This window comes from Gossypium hirsutum, chromosome D06 (assembly GCF_007990345.1).
Source record: "Gossypium hirsutum isolate 1008001.06 chromosome D06, Gossypium_hirsutum_v2.1, whole genome shotgun sequence".
Lineage (NCBI taxonomy): Eukaryota > Viridiplantae > Streptophyta > Magnoliopsida > Malvales > Malvaceae > Gossypium > Gossypium hirsutum.
Window position 1 is genome coordinate 19935725 of NC_053442.1, and position 16980 is coordinate 19952704.

A 16980-nucleotide genomic window follows, 5' to 3' on the forward strand; every position below is an offset into this window, starting at 1 on the left:
GGATCAGAAATTAGTATATGTAAAAGTACAAATTTAGAAAAACTTTTGAATTGGCGAGAATACCATTTATTTTTCATCATATTATTAAATTGATATTTAAAAATAATTATAATATTTAATTTAGATGTATTAGTTAAAAAAGTTGATGTAAAATAAAGGCGATAATTATACATTCAACAATAAATATATCTTTATAGAAGTTGTGATATTATAAATTTAAAAATATTTATAATTTAATTTATAATTTTTAATTAAAAAAATTTTGATGTTAAAAAATTGTACTAATTTTAAAATAGATTTATTACTTGAATAGAGGCAGAATTAAAATTAGGATTTATTTCATTATTTCTTTTATTTAATGCATCAGTACCTTTTATTTGTAAAAAAAAAACATAAGTATCTAAATTGTCACTCAACTAATATTAAAGTTATATACCAATTAAGGGTCTGTTTGATTGACGGAATTGATTTTCCGAAAAATCATTTCCAACTTTTCCAGTGTTTGATTGGCAGAAAACATTTTCCATTTGGAAAATGAACTCCAAAACAAGGGAAAATGGGTTACAATTTAGGGAAAATATCTTACAATTTAGGGAAAATGTCTTACCCTTTCAATTTCCGTAGGACATTTTCCGTGCTCTCCTTTCAATCGCCTCCTTCATTCCTTACTTCATTTCCGGTAGAAAACTTCTTCTGTTTATCGATTTTCCAGTAACTTATTTTTTTAATTATTCAATACTTGTTTTTTTAACACAATTACAAATAATTTATTTGATATTAGTTTTTTTCAATTTATAACAATTAATATTGTAGCTTAATAATTGCGTATTATTATAAATAAATCATTGCAATATATGTAAAAATAATTTAAAATATAAAAATTTATTAATATATATTAATATATGTAAAAACAACTTTTTCAGAAAATATTTTTAGGGAATCTGTCAAACAGCAGAAAATATTTTACACAGATTCAATCAAACACCAGAAAATATTTTCTAGTAAATCATTTTACAGAAAAGTAAAACATTTTCCAGAAATCATTTTACGGAAAATATTTTACTGGCAATCAAACAGACCCTAAAATTTAGCTTTATAAATAGCATTTAGTAATTAGGCATATTCAAGTAGCATCTAAGAAAAGTTACCAATAAAAAATAGAGATTTTTATCATTAATAAGTTAGAATTATATAAAAAAATGACAATGACACTAGAAATAGATGGAAGATTATTTTAATTGATGATGATGTAAGATAATATTATGATTTTTTAAAAATTATAAGTTATTTACACCATGCGAATCAATCAATCTAAAAATAATTTTCTGTTATTTGTTTGGTGTAGGTGGAAAACGTTATGTAACTTCACTTTTTAAAAAAATCAATTTTAAACATTTATTTTTAAGTTATTTTTATTAAATGTGTTTATTATTTTAGTGCGAATATGTTTTGTGTTTATTTTTTTTGTATAGTTTCAAATTGATTTATTTTAATAGTTTTATGTATTAATTCGATGTTTAATTGATTTTACATTTGATTTGAATTATTGTTGGGAATTAAAATTGAAGCTCCAAATGGTGTAGTAAAAAATTTCTTATGATAAATTTATTCATGTTGATAATAAATATGAATAGTCATTCACTTCTTATTATTATGTTGATAATAAAGAATGAACTTCTCCAAGTTGTTTCATTTGATGATTTGAACTATAAAATATCAATCTTTTAATAAGGTATTTGAACATTATATTTGAATTGTTAAATAAATTAATATATTTACCAATTTTGAATAATAAATTGAAAAAATTAAAAATAAACATGTAAAATCATATGGTATTAGAAACTAGTAAATAGAAAACTAGTTATTTTAAAATGATTAAATCCTAATTTAAAATAAAACCATGTTTTATGAGGGATTAAATCTAAATTTTAACATTAACTTTTGTCAACTTTGGGTCCAACATGAAACCTTAAAATGAAATGCTGCCGAAGAAACATTTATAATATAAAAACTAAATACTATAAGTACCAAGCCCACACAAGAGGCGAATTTAGGGCTGGCAGGCTCGCTCCCTAAAATGAAAAATTGTTATTTAGGCTCTTTAAATTTTTTAAAAATTATAAATTAATAAAATAAAAATTGTACTTTGGCTCTATTAAAATTATAAAAAATCGATTTAATTTTTTAAAAATTATAAAAATATAGACTATAAAAAAATAAATTTTCATTCCATCTTATAAAAAATTATTTTGACTTCGCTCTCTATATGGTTTACTGTAGAAGTGCCAAGCTCAGCATTTGACACCTACTTTTTTTCTTTTAATTATTTAATTGGTGGAGCCATTGGGGGAGAGAAGATAAGGAAGCCCTGAATTTAGATTAAATCTGGATTGTATTTTGATGTTTTTATTGAAAAATAAGTTAGTTAATTCTTATATATCTTAAAACGTGCAAATTAATTTTTTCGTTGAATTTTATTTGTTAAATGATGATGTGACAGGTTATTTTAAATGGTTAATTATTAATTTGGTCTTTGAATTATAACTGAAATATCATTTTCATTTTCTTGAAAATTTTCTTAACAATAATTCTAAAAAATTAAATTATTTTTAAAAACAAAAATTTTCTAAAAATTCAAAATATATATGTAAAAAAATAGTAAAGATGTACAAAAGAAACCTTAAAACCTTTTATCAAACTTTCAAGTCAAAATTCAAAAACCATTGTCTTTTTACAAGACTTTCTTCCCTATTTTACAAATCCAAAATAATAAAAGAAAAAGGTTTCTCATACTTGATTGTAGCCATAAATAAATAAATAAAACTTGATTGAAGAAAAAAAAACAATTGAAAGTTTTGATTACTCACTTTCAAATTTTTCATGTTTTCGTTTTTCAAAACCATTTTTTAGATTTAAAAAAATAGGGATCAACTTTAAAAAAAGAAAATGAGAGTCGCCACCGATCTTTTATTGAGGTGTGATCAGCTCACCTTGAAAATGATTTTGGTTTGCGAAATTTGAGAAAACAGGTTGGTTTGCGAAATTTGAGAAAACAGGTTCGGGAGTCGGTTATGCACGAGGAAGGGTTAGCACCCTCGTAACGCCAAAAATTGGAACCGAATTGATTAATTAAGGTCTTAATTTTGAATATCGAAAATTCGTGAAGAATTAAAAAAAAACATGATCCTCCCTTTTATTAATGTTAATTTTATAAAAGATGCTTAGATAAATCGATGCGGATGCTAAAGACCTTCTCGTCTCAGAGTAATAAAATGCCACACGCAATTCATTAGGACACGACATTTTTAGTCCTCGAGAATAAGCTTGTCTTTTGATTTTCAAAACTCCTGCGGTGAAGTTAAAAAGAGATATTCAATTGCTTTAAGTCAGATGAAAAATTGAAACCCAATACGTTAGGGTACAATTTCTCAAAATTCTTAGCATTGAATATAGCCCTTGTTATTTTTTTTTAAATCTTCATTTCGAGAAAATGACATGTCACATCCAATAAATTAGGACACAACGTATCGAATTCCCGAAAATGAGTTTTTGGTTTATGTGTTTTGATTGAATAAAATTTTTGATTATTTAGATTCAACGAGGAAAATTGGAACCCAATACGTTAGGGCTCCATTATCTCGAGAATTCCAAATTTCGAGTATTGCGTTATTTTTGAAAACTTTTGTATGAAATAACTTTGACATTTGTAATCTTTTGAATGAATAAAAAACGATTGAATAATAATGTACAACACAAAGGATGATTTGTAAATAACATGTAATTAAATACAAATAATCAAGAGGTAAATACAAGCAAGCATAGTAACAATACTCTCAATCATACATTATGCCAATGCTAATAATATCGACATTCAAAGAATAAACGAATTATCAATACAAAAAAATGAGTTATATGTGTAAAATTATAAAATAAACAATATACATATGTGAGTTTAATAAGTCAAAAATGAAGATAAAAAAATAAATACTATAAAAAAATAATACCAAAATGAAGTTTAAAGTGAATATTGTATATGGAGAAAACCAAAATACATGAAATAATATATACATATTAATTTAAATAATATTACACATGGATTGAAAAATTTCTTATGATAATATATGTATAATAGTATGCATAAAAGGTTGATATAAATCGAGTATATAATGAACTAAAATTTTAAATGAAACAAGTTATATATGTAATAAGTAAAAAAATGTAAACATGAAATCGATGATACATTAGGTGTATACGTATAATAATAAAAAACTTAATACAAATTATATATAAAATAGTATTATATAAAAATGTTATTGACTTTTAAAGCACAAAAGTATATATTAACATAAATATTTTAAAAAGTATCATAAAAATAAAATTGTTAAAAATATATAGATAATATTAGATTAACATAAAATATATACTAATATATTAGATAAGAAAAAGAAGCAAAATCAGTATTCAATAAAGTAATTTACGTATATAAAAAAGTAAATATACGAACTAATGTAATAGTAATACCAATAATAACAAAAGTAATAGTAATGAACTAAACAATTTTAGCAATAATAACAAAACAGAGGACAAAATTGGTGTTAAAGCAGTAATTCAGGGGAGAAATCTAAAATAAATAAAAGGAAAGGTCCAAATTACAAAGCGCGAATGACATGGGGGACTGAAAGGGGAATATTCCCACCGTCCAAAACGCAGTGTTTCATGCGGACTCAATTAACACAAAATAATAAAATGCGGGGCAAAATTTAAAGGAAATAAAAAGATCTACTTAAACATGCTATAATAATCAAGGGACCACTTGAGCAAATCACTCAACAAGGGTCAAAACGCGCGGATCCTTCCCCGGGTCGGGTCACCACGTGGGTCGTAGGCCTCTAAACGACGCCATTTTGAAACCATTGCCTCTGCATCAAACGACGTCGTTTCCAGTACTGCCTATAAACTAAAAAAAACCCGTAAGTATCAGCAGCCCCTTTTTATCTTGAAGGAGAGCCTAAAGCAGAGGAGCACCCCCCATGCGCCGCTTCAACGTCGGAGTCCCCAACCATCTGGTTCCGATCAGAATTAACGAGAGGTTTTGACGGCGGACTTAACCAGGTACGGGCTCTTCCCCTTTTTTATTTTGTTACTCAGTTTATGAAAAACAAATCCAAAGAAAAAAGAAAAATAATAAAGAAGAGGAAAAAGGAAGATCGGAATCGGAAATCACCTCCAAAGTATGCTATATTTGCTGTTTTTTGAAAGTTTTTTTCTGTATCCTTGTATTGATGTTGTTTCTAGTTACAAATTCTGGAAAATGGCTTTATAGCCGAAGATAAAACGAAATAAAAAATACCACCAAAATATATTTCGCTCTTTTCTATTTGCTGTTGTTTTCTGTTCGTTTTTTGCTTGTTTGCTTGTGCGTAGGTACGGCCGTACGGAGCAGGGGGCGTGGAGGCGTGCGTGGCAGCGGCGCTGGAGGCTCGTTGTTGCTGCTAGGGTTTCTGGTCGTGTTGGGCTGTGTTGGGCCGTGATAGTGTTTGGGCTAGATGTAGTTGGGCTAGGTTGGGCTTGGGGTAGTGTCTGGGCTGTTTTATTTGTAAATAGACTTTTAATATTTTTTGTTTTTTATTTTTATTTATAAAATTGGGCCGGGAAAATTAGGTATTACAGCTACCCCTCTTTACTTGGTGTCGTGCAATGGGAACGAAGCAAAGACTTCAACAGGACCAAATTTGCCCGGCCTTCTCGGGTCTTGACCTCTCTTGGTGCTTTTCTTTCTTCATGTAGCTTCATTCCATCTTGCTGCATCATCAGAGGTATATAAACTAAACTTCCACCTATTCTGCTGTTGGTTAGGGAGATAGGACTTGTAATCTTCAACCTATTCCATTGCTGGTCAGGGAGATAGGACTTACAATCTTCCATCTATTCTACTGCTGGTTAGGGAGATAGGACGTACAATCTTCAACCTATTCCATTGCTGGTCAGGGAGATAGGACATACAATCTTCAACCTATTCTACTGTTGGTCAGGGAGATAGGGCATACAATCATCAACCTATTCCACTGCTGGTCAGGGAGATAGGACTTACAATCTTCAACCTATTCCACTGCTGGTCAGGGAGATAGCACATACAATCTTCAACCTATTCCACTGCTGGTCAGGGAGATAGGACATACAATATTCCACATATTCCACTGCTGGTTAGAGAGATAGAACTTGTAATCTTCGACCTATTCCAATACTGGTCAGGGATATAGGACTGGCAATCTTTGATCTGCTTCGTTGTCAGTACAAGAAGGCAAGATTCGTTATATTCAACCTGCTCCGCTGCAACCCAGGGAGGCAAGGCTAGTATCTTCGATCTGCTTCGCTGTCAGTACAGGAAGGCAAGGTTTGCTATCTTAAGTCTGCTCCGCTACAACCGAGGGAGACAAGGCTGGTATCTTCGATCTGCTTCACGTCGATGCAGGAAGGCAAGATCTGCTATCTCCAACCTGCTCTACTACAACCGAGGGAGGCAAGGCTGGTATCTTTAACCTGCTCCACTACTGCTTAGGGAGGCCAGATCTGCCATCTTCACTGATCTGTTCTCTGAGGAACATGACCTGTATAATGAACTTAATTATGCCTAATGATTAGGATGGCATGATCAAAATCAATCAAATGCTCCTAACTAGACATGTGTAAATGGAATTTGCATAAAATGCAGATTTGTATTTTTCCGAGAATGATCCCGCTTAGGTTGTCATTACTTGAAGTTTATTAAGGTTTTGTGACTGGCGTGCTACAACACCTTCTTGCTTGACCGGCCTTTTCTGAAGAAACATTTAGTCAGGTTGCCCCCCACTGTAAACCTCAAAGTTCAATCCATTGGGGCGCAAAATTTGTACCATCATTCTCCCACTGTAATCCAAGGGTAGAAATATATGGCTTTTCCTTAATCCTTTCCTATCACAACTCAAGGAAACCTAATTTAAATCTTTCTGGTCCCTTACACCATTCCCAGGGTGTCGTACCAAAGGTCATGCACAAATGAAGGCTCTCTTCTTCGAGGAAACCTCTTCCTATTGTTTGATAATCATTGCTTGCTTGTTTATTTAAGCTTTGTCACCAACATGACATCTTGTCATTTTGTTCAATCAATGCATTCGACAACAAAATCCAAAGAGAAAGTCCAAATTTAGACTATTCCTTCTCAAATTTCCAACCTTTAAACTTGGTGCGTTCTAAATAATAGTCCTGTTTTAGGTTCTCGTATTATTTAGAAGCTTCTAGAGTAATATGCAAAACTTCCCTTGTGAAAGTTTTATTAGTCCATTAATCATTATTCCAATGTAACATGCTTGCAAAAAAGGTCATAACAATGGATAAGAATAAAGTTGTTTCTAAGCATAGATCGAAGAAACAAATTATCAAAAATAGTAAAGAAGAATAACAAAGAAATTGATTGAGAATGTGTGTTTTGGAAAAGAATGAAATATTCCAAGAACAAAAAATTCAATATAAATAGTAAGAAAATTGGGTACTCTAGATATCGCAGCTTGAAATTCTCTGTACAAACTTTCTAAAGACCATTCTGAGTTTGACATGTGTTTAGGAGATCTACAGTGCTTTATCGATGCCCCAAGATGTCGCCTACCCTTTCCTGTTGGTTCAGGTATAACAAGATTACCACATGCCCCAATCTGATCAAGATACGAGTTGCTCTGATCACTTCATGCCCCCTTCCGATCAATATTTGAGCCGTCTTTTTCGGGTTTTCAACTCAAATCCCCTTTGGCCTAAAGTGCCCTTTGCAGGTCTTCACCTTAGCCTCTCCATTTTTACTTTTTTTCATTATTTATTTTTCATTTTCATTTTCATTTTTTTTGACTCAAAGTCCCATTTGCAGATTTTCACCTTGGTCCTTTCTTCTTCTTTAAACGAAGTATTTCTTGACTGGATCCGAGTTTATAGGATTAACAATCTCACTCAGGATCAGTGCTCCTCTGAAAAAGGTCTTCTTTTCAATATAGGGACATTCCCGGTTTGACATTCATTTCCCTCTAGAATTTTTTCGTTGAAGAAGGATCTTTTCGACATCTAACCCTCTCGTGGAATTCTCTGAAATGACCCTGTTCATTATGGGCTCGTATCGTTTGTTTCTGGTACATCCGACCCTGATGAATAGCTTTTAACCCATTTCCTAGGTCCAACTGATCACACCGCGATTGGATCCCTCCAACTCTAGCTCAACTAATACCCGGAGAGAGGGGATTTCAATAGGTAAAACTACCTCAATCCTGTAAACCAAAGAGAGAGGTGTTACCCCGGTACAGATGCTCGACAAGTGATGAGGGCAAATGGTAATTTCTCATGCCAGTCCTTGCAAATCTCAATCATTTTTTCAATTTTCTTGATGTTATCTCTAGGAAATTCGGTGACAAACCGTGGTGTCTGCTTCTGAATTGATTTCAGACCTTAGCTATCGTGCTATTGTTCAGGCTCAATGCATTATTCAATATAATCTTCTTTAGAATTTTATATCGGCATATGATGGCATTGGCGTATGAAGCAGCCTTTAATGCTAAAAAATGAAGCAATGCCCATTAGAAGTCCTCGATAATGGTGATGTCCGTGCCCCATTTCGCTCAAAATTTGTGCTGCCCTTTTCAGGTTTTCAACTCAAATTCACCTTTGGTCACAAAGCGCCCTTTGCGGGTTTTCGCCTTGGCCTCTCCTTTTTCTTTTTCATTTCATTTGTTATTTTGGTTTTGATTTTGGTTTCCCCCCTTTTTTTTTGATTTTTTATTTTTTTTATGAATTGGATCTAAACTCATGAGATTAGGCAAGTCCATGGTATCTCTTTTGATTAGAACCATTGCTTCTCAATAAAGTCTTACACATAAGATCTTTCACTTTTATCTCGTATGTGAAAGATCTTTTGGTATCAGATTTCTTTCATAGAACCTTCTGGGGCGAAACTACGATAGAAAACTTTAGATCCTCCCCTTCAATCATGATAAAATCCAACAAAACTTGAAGAGATGGAAACTCGACTTCAAACGGGCAAAGCTATACTGAGTTAACAAGAAAGGAATTGCCCCAGTAAAGAATTTTTATTGCATCGTTCACAGTGTAAATTTTTGTCATCGTGTTGTTGTGTAGATTTCATTATCAGTGCTTAACCCGGGCATATCCTGGTATGATCATATAAAAACATCTTTGAATTCTAGAGGTGACTCAACAAGGTCTTGCTTCGTCTTTGCAATCATGTCATAATGATTCCTTGTGAGGTATGATCTATCTATCCTCTTGTTCTACCATCCTCAACAAGTCCGGAGATAAGCTACAATCTATGCTATTTTCAAAGTCATGAGATCTCTCTAAACACATGCCTCACTCAGAAAGAAAATTTGAGTTTCTAGCAGTGTCATTCATGTAATTGATATCTGGGGATCCATAAAGAATGTATTTATGAATGATTATTTGTACAATATGATTATGAATGAATGATGTGGAAGAAAATCCAAAAGAATGAAATAATAAAAAATAATTATTCAAAAGAATGGAAGAACGTTGGTTAAAAAATGGTCATAAAGATGTATTTCATTAGAATAATAACGTTCAGACATGAGCCTATTTCACAAAGAAGTTCTCATTTCTCCTAGGCTAAAAGTAACGAGTACGTTCTGAACATTACTCTAAATAAGTTTTAAAAACTACAGGGATTTCCTCCGCAGTTTAATTTCTTAAAACACTCTCAGGGTTATAAGGTCGGATATCTAATAAGATCCCTTCTTCAGTTGCTTTTTCATCGATATGAACATTTCCCACTGTTCTTCATGTGTTGTATTCACTCCATTATCAATTATGATTGGGTAACGAATTTTTCGCACTAGATGAGTCATCAAGCTTGACAATACCCATGTTGATGAGTCTTTCAACTTACTTTTTGAAGGCAGTGCAATTCTCTATTGAGTGCCCCGTAATTCTCGCATGGTATTCACATTGTACGTTCGCATCATACCATTTGGGGTACGGAGGTTGTAGAGGTTTCACATGAAAAGGGGAGACAACATATGCATCAAACAAATTTTAATACAGTTCCCTATACGATATTGGGATTGGTGTAAACTGGAACTTCTCAGTCTTCATGCCAGAATCTTGCCTTGATGAATTTTGTTAATTATTAGCCACCTTTCCTGGTTGATTCACAGTAACTGATTTAGAGTAACCTGTGTTGTTCACTTTATTTTCTCTTCTCCTTGGGGCTGACCTCTTATTACTCTCTTTCGCCTTAATTTTTTCGGTTCTTATAGCATTCTCAATCATTTCACAATTCATAACTATGTCAGAAAAGCTTTTTGTTGCACTTCTAAACATATGCGTGATAAACGGGGCCATCAGTGTATTGATGAAGACCATTGTCGTCTCTTTCTCCAAGAGGGGTGGTTGAACCTGAACTGCAACCTCTCTCCATCTCTGTGCATACTGCCTAAAACTTTCGCTTAGCTTCTTTTCCATGTTTTGCAAAGTGATTCTATCGGGAACCATATCTGTCATATGACTGTATCGCCTCATGAATGCTTTAGCTATGTCCCTTCATGAACCAATCTTAGTATGGCTCAATTGATTGTACCATTTGGACGTTGCCCCTACCAAACTGTCTTGGAAGCAGTGTATTAGCAGCTGATCGTTGTTAATGTAGCCAGTCATCCTTCTACAGAACATGGTGATATGGGCTTCGGGGCAGCTAGTTCCATTATATTTTTTAAATTCAGGCATTTTGAATTTGGGAGGAAGTACTAAGTCTGGGACTAAGCTTAGATCCTTAGCATCAATTCCCTAATTACTATTAGTGCTTTTTAAGGCTTTGAATTTTTCCTCCAACCATTTATACCTATATTCCCACTGTTTTAGCAATTCCGTGTTCGCCTTTCCTTCTTCAGCTGTTTCAGCAATTCCGCGTTCACCTTTCCTTCACCGGATTATCACCAAGGTTAAGACCTGATCCAGACAGAAAGTTTATCGGTATTGAAACATCGGTTTGAAACCGCTGAAGCCCAATTGAAACAGAGGATCTGCGCGGAGGTACCTCAGTCTGAACCTGCACATGCAGAGGCGTAAAGCCTAGAGGATAAGTAGGTCTATCCTTGTTTTCTTCTTCATCATTTACCATAAGGCCTTTCCCCTTATTTACTCCTTTAGTCAGTAATTGCGTCAGCTCAGTCATCATGTCCTTTTGAGACTCCAGCATCCTTTCTGTCATTTCTTGTTGAATTTTTTCCAACTACTCTTTCATTTGCATCTGTAGCTGATCTTGCATTTCTTTTTGCATTTGCTCCAGTTTCTCTAATCTTTGATCCATTTCCTTAGTTTTGCGACGAGTACCGTAAGGGTGTTTGGTTGGTTGGTTTTCCACATTAGCTGAAATAAATTTACTCAATTAAACCCTTTCAATGAATTTTAATGCATGTAATGCAAATGCATGAAATGAATGCCTAAAGAGACGTTGAATCTAATTCAATTACATTTAGAAAACTTTACTAGAAGGAAAATTTCTCTACATAAAGCGGACATATATACGACATTGCCCTCATATTCTAAGAGACAACATCGATCGTTTCCATCATCCGTATGCTAAGATAGACCTTACGAATTCTACAAAAGGGGTGCCTCCTCTATCTCTTTTTGCTTGATCTTGGTCGCAATCCGTTGTCCGCCTATTCTCGTAATGCTGATCAGCTCCTTTTTAGAATATCGATGGCTCCTAGATAATCATCTTGAATCTTCGGGCCATGAGGTAAAGGTCACGAACTCTTTCATCGCTCTTCTTGTGTTTCTCGGAATATATTCAGGCAGCCATATTATTTTCCACTTTATCAAGGAATCCGTATTCCATGATAAGCTTTCTAATTTAGTAATTGGATTTGAATCAATATCTCTTTCCTAAGATACAAATGCAATGCAATCATAATCAAAACACAACAAGAGGGGTTAGTACAAAACAGAAGCAAGCAAGGAAAACAAAAGTACCTAGTCAGGTAACCACTAAGGATTTGGAGGGGCTCTACCTAGGATGGGTTCCTAAGGTCTTCTATATGCGGTTTGGCTCTAAATTCAAGGTACCCGAAATAGCAGATTCCTCGATCTTCACCCATTATAGGCTCATACAGACTGAGTTCGGTTTAGGGGAATACATTTCCCTATGGCTGCACGGAGATGAAAATCTCATGAAGACATAGGTACGGATGTATCCCGAAAGTGATCCACTATCCTGCACGGAGGTAAAAACCTCACGAAGGAGTAGTTTCTCACTCCCACTTAAAAGGGTAAGACCAAACAGTCTTTATGCAATATGATGCCAAGATATAAAAACACAATTTACAATAATCATACAAACATATGCAAAGAGAGGATTGTAATTTTTTTAAAATCAATTTTCAATTTTTGACAATAAGACAAAAAACAATCAATTTTATGGCTTGACTCTCTATGTCCCCAGTGGAGTCGCCAAGCTGTCGAAACCATTTTTTAGATTTAAAAAAACGGGGATCGACTTTAAAAAAAGAAAATGGGAGTCGCCACCGATCTTTTATTGAGGTGTGATCGACTCACCTTGAAAATGATTTTGGTCTGCGAAATTTGAGAAAATAGGTTCGGGAGTCGATTACGCACGAGTAAGGGTTAGCACCCTCGTAACGTCTAAAATTGGTACCGAATTGATTAATTAAGGTCTTAATTTCGAATATCGAAAATTTGTGAAGAATTTTAAAAAAACATGATCCTCCCTTTTATTAATGTTAATTTTATAAAAGATGCTTGGATAAATCGATGTGGATGCTAAAGACCTTCTCGTCTCAGAGTAATAAAATGTCACACCCAATTCATTAGGACACAACATTTTTAGTCCTCGAGAATAAGCTTGTCTTTTGATTTTCAAAACTCTTGCGGTGAAGTTAAAAAGGGATATTCAATTGCTTTAAGTCAGATGAAAAATTGAAACCCAATACGTTAGGGCACAATTTCTCAAAATTCCTAGCATTGAATATAGCCCTTGTTATTTTTTTTAAAATCTTCATTTCGAGAAAACGACATGTCACATCCAATACATTAGGACACGACGTATCGAATTCCCGAAAAGAGTTTTTGGTTTATGTGTTTTGATTGAATAAAATTTTTGATTATTTAGATTCAACGAGGAAAATTGGAACCCAATACGTTAGGCCTCCATTCTCTCGAGGATTCCAAATTTCGAGTATTGCGTTATTTTTGAAAACTTTTGTATGAAATAACTTTGACATTTGTAATCTTTTGAATGAATAAAAAACGATTGAATAATAATGTACAACACAAATGATGATTTGTAAATAACATACACTAATGAAATACAAATAATCAATAGGTAAATACAAGCAAGCATAGTAACAATACTCTCAATCATACATTATGCCAATGCTAATAATATCGACATTCAAAGAATAAACGAATTATCAATACAAAAAAATGAGTTATATGTGTAAAATTTTAAAATAAACAATATAAATATGAGTTTAATAAGTCAAAAATGAAGATAAAAAAATAAATACTATAAAAAATAATACCAAAATGAAGTTTAAAGTGAATATTGTAAATGAAGAAAACCAAAATACATGAAATAATATATACATATTAATTTAAATAATATTACACATGGATTGGAAAATTTCTTATGATAATATATGTATAATAGTATGTATAAAAGGTTGATACAAATCGAGTATATAATGAAATAAAATTTTAAATGAAACAAGTTATATATGTAATAAGTAAAAAAAATGTAAACATGAAATCGACGATACATTAGGTGTATACGTATAATAATAAAAAACTTAATACAAATTATGTATAAAATAGTATTATATAAAAATGTTATTGACTTTTAAAGCACAAAAGTATATATAAACATAAATATTTTAAAAAAGTATCATAAAAATAAAATTATTAAAAATATATAGATAATATTAGATTAACATAAAATATATACTAATATATTAGATAAGAAAAAGAAGCAAAATCAGTATTTAATAAAGTAATTTACGTATATAAAAAAGTAAATATACGAACTAATGTAATAGTAATACCAATAATAACAAAAGTAATAGTAATGAACTAAACAATTTTAGCAATAATAACAAAACAGAGGACAAAATTGGCATTAAAGCAGTAATTCAGGGGAGAAATCTAAAATAAATAAAAGGAAAGGTCCAAATTACAAAGCGCGAATGACATGGGGGACTGAAATGGGAATATTCCCCACCGTCCAAAACGCAGCGTTTCAGGCGGATTCAATTAAAACAAAATAATAAAATGCGAGGCAAAATTTAAAGGAAATAAAAAGATCTACTTAAACACGCTATAATAATCAAGGGACCACTTGAGTAAATCACCCAACAAGGGTCAAAACGCGCGGATCCTTCCTCGGGTAGGGTCACCACGCGGGTCGTAGGCCTCTAAACGGTGCCGTTTTGAAACCATTGGCTCGGCATCAAATGACGTCGTTTCCAGTACTGCCTATAAACTAAAAAAAACCCGTAAGTATCAGCAGCCCCTTTTTATCTTGAAGGAGAGCCTAAAGCAGAGGAGCACCCCCCATGCGCCGCTTCAACGTCGGAGTCCCCAACCATTTGGTTTCGATCGGAATTAACGAGGGGTTCGACGGCGGACTTAACCAGGTACGGGCTCTTCCCCTTTTTTATTTTGTTACTCAGTTTATGAAAAATAAATCCAAAGAAAAAAGAAAAATAATAAATAAGAGAAAAAAGGAAGATCGGAATCAGAAATCACCTCCAAAGTATGTTATATTTGCTATTTTTTTGAGAGTTTTTTCTGTATCCTTGTATTGATGTTGTGTCTAGTTACAAATTTTGGAAAATGGCTTTATAGCCGAAGATAAAATGAAATAAAAAATACCACCAAAATATATTTCGCTCTTTTTTATTTGCTGTTGTTTTTTGCTCGTTTTTTACTTGTTTGCTTGTTTGCAGGTGTGGCCGTACGGAGCAGGGGGCGTGGAGGCGTGCGTGGCAGCGACGCTGGAGGCCCGTTGTTGCTGCTAGGGTTTCTGGTCGTGTTGGGCTGCGTTGGGCCGTGATAGTGTCTGGGCTAGGTGTAGTTGGGCTAGGTTGGGCTTGGGTAGTGTTTGGGCTGTTTTATTTGTAAATAGACTTTTAATATTTTTTGTTTTTTATTTTTATTTATAAAATTGGGCCGGGTAAATTAGGTATTACATCGTTAATGTTCATTTTTATCATCCATGTTTGAACTAAAAGATACATAAAAATTTATTTAATGCTTACGTTCTTCTACTTTAGTGAGTACTCATTTTTGCATCCCTTTGTTATTACAAACTTACCCATTTGAAGATCTTATAGTTTAATACCTAAGAAGTTTTATCTTTTAAGTTATTGGGTTTAACAATTTTTGGATTTTGAATTTTTAATATAAATTTTTAGATTCTGAATAAGGACTCGATGGGTTTTAAAATTTTAAAAAATAATATTCTAAATTTATGGAAAGAAATAAAAGATAAAAAGTAAAATTTTAATTAAAACACCAAAGCTATCAACAGGTGGAGAAGCAACAATAGGGGCTCCTTGTCTTCATCTTTTTCTTTGTCACCACATAGATGCAAAATTGAAAGATAATTTTGATTACTGTAAATGTATTTTTCCTTTGATTTGGTTGTATTTCAACATTAATTAAACTATGATTTTATTGAAATAGGTGTTTTTAAAATTTCATCGGACAGCGTCTTCAATAATTGATTTAGTGTCTCATTGCATTAAATAATTCTCATCAAATCGAGAATTTATTGCAAATGGAAGTGTTTTCCATTGTTAAAAGAGAGCTCAGTTTTTCAAAAAAATAAAAGTACCATGATTCACACACACAAAAAAGAGAACTTATTTGCATGTAAGTTTTGACTTTAATAAATTTGGGTTTGATTTTGTTTTAACATAATATTAAATATTTTAAATAATTTTAACAATTTATATTTATTATTAACATTTTTTAATTTTTTTAGAATTATTGTTAAGAAAAAATTTTAAAATAAAAATGATATTTTAACTATAGTTTAGGGACCAAATTAATAATTAAACATTTAAATTAATGTTTCATGTCATCATTTAACAGATAAAATTAACGAAGGGACTAATTTACATGTTTTAAAAGATATAAAAGCTAAATTTGTTCATTTATCGGTAGAAAGATTGCATTCCTTGATACCTTTATCAAAGAGTGTCAATTTTTGTTCTTTTATTACATTCAATTTGATATTTAATTTGATATTTTAATTTATCATAATTCATTTATTTTTTATTTTATGATATGATTAATCCATCCAAATAGAAGTGCTTAAGTCGATTTTTCTTTAAAAATGCACATTCAAGTATTTTTTTTTATGTTAGTATAATTAATTAGAAGATGATTAAGCTTAAGTGTTTTTTTTTAATGAAGATGTAAGTAGTTAAAAATATGTATTTTTGAATAATTTTATTATAGATTTTGATTGTATCTGTTTTTTTTACAGAATTTTTAAAACTATTCATGGCCCCTTTTTAACTCATAAATACCAACTCATAAATAAGAAGATAATCACATTTTCCTGCAAACAATCTCTTGGCATAATACTCATGCCTTACATGGAATTAAAATAAATAAATTGATAGATGAATAAAAAATAGAAATAAGAAACGTAATATATATTTCTTATAAACTAATACCACATTGTTGAAAGATAAATAAAGCGTAATATATATTTCTTATAAACTAATTCCATATTGAAAATAAAGAAATTTGGATTGAATAAATTTGAATTTAAATTGATTCCAAGTTAGTAATATTGTTGGAACTTGGAGAATGGCATGCAGATCCCTATTCCCTAGTTATCATAAAAGAACAAGTGGATTTTGATGTTTACTGGTACAAATATAAAATGAGCGAATCAGATCA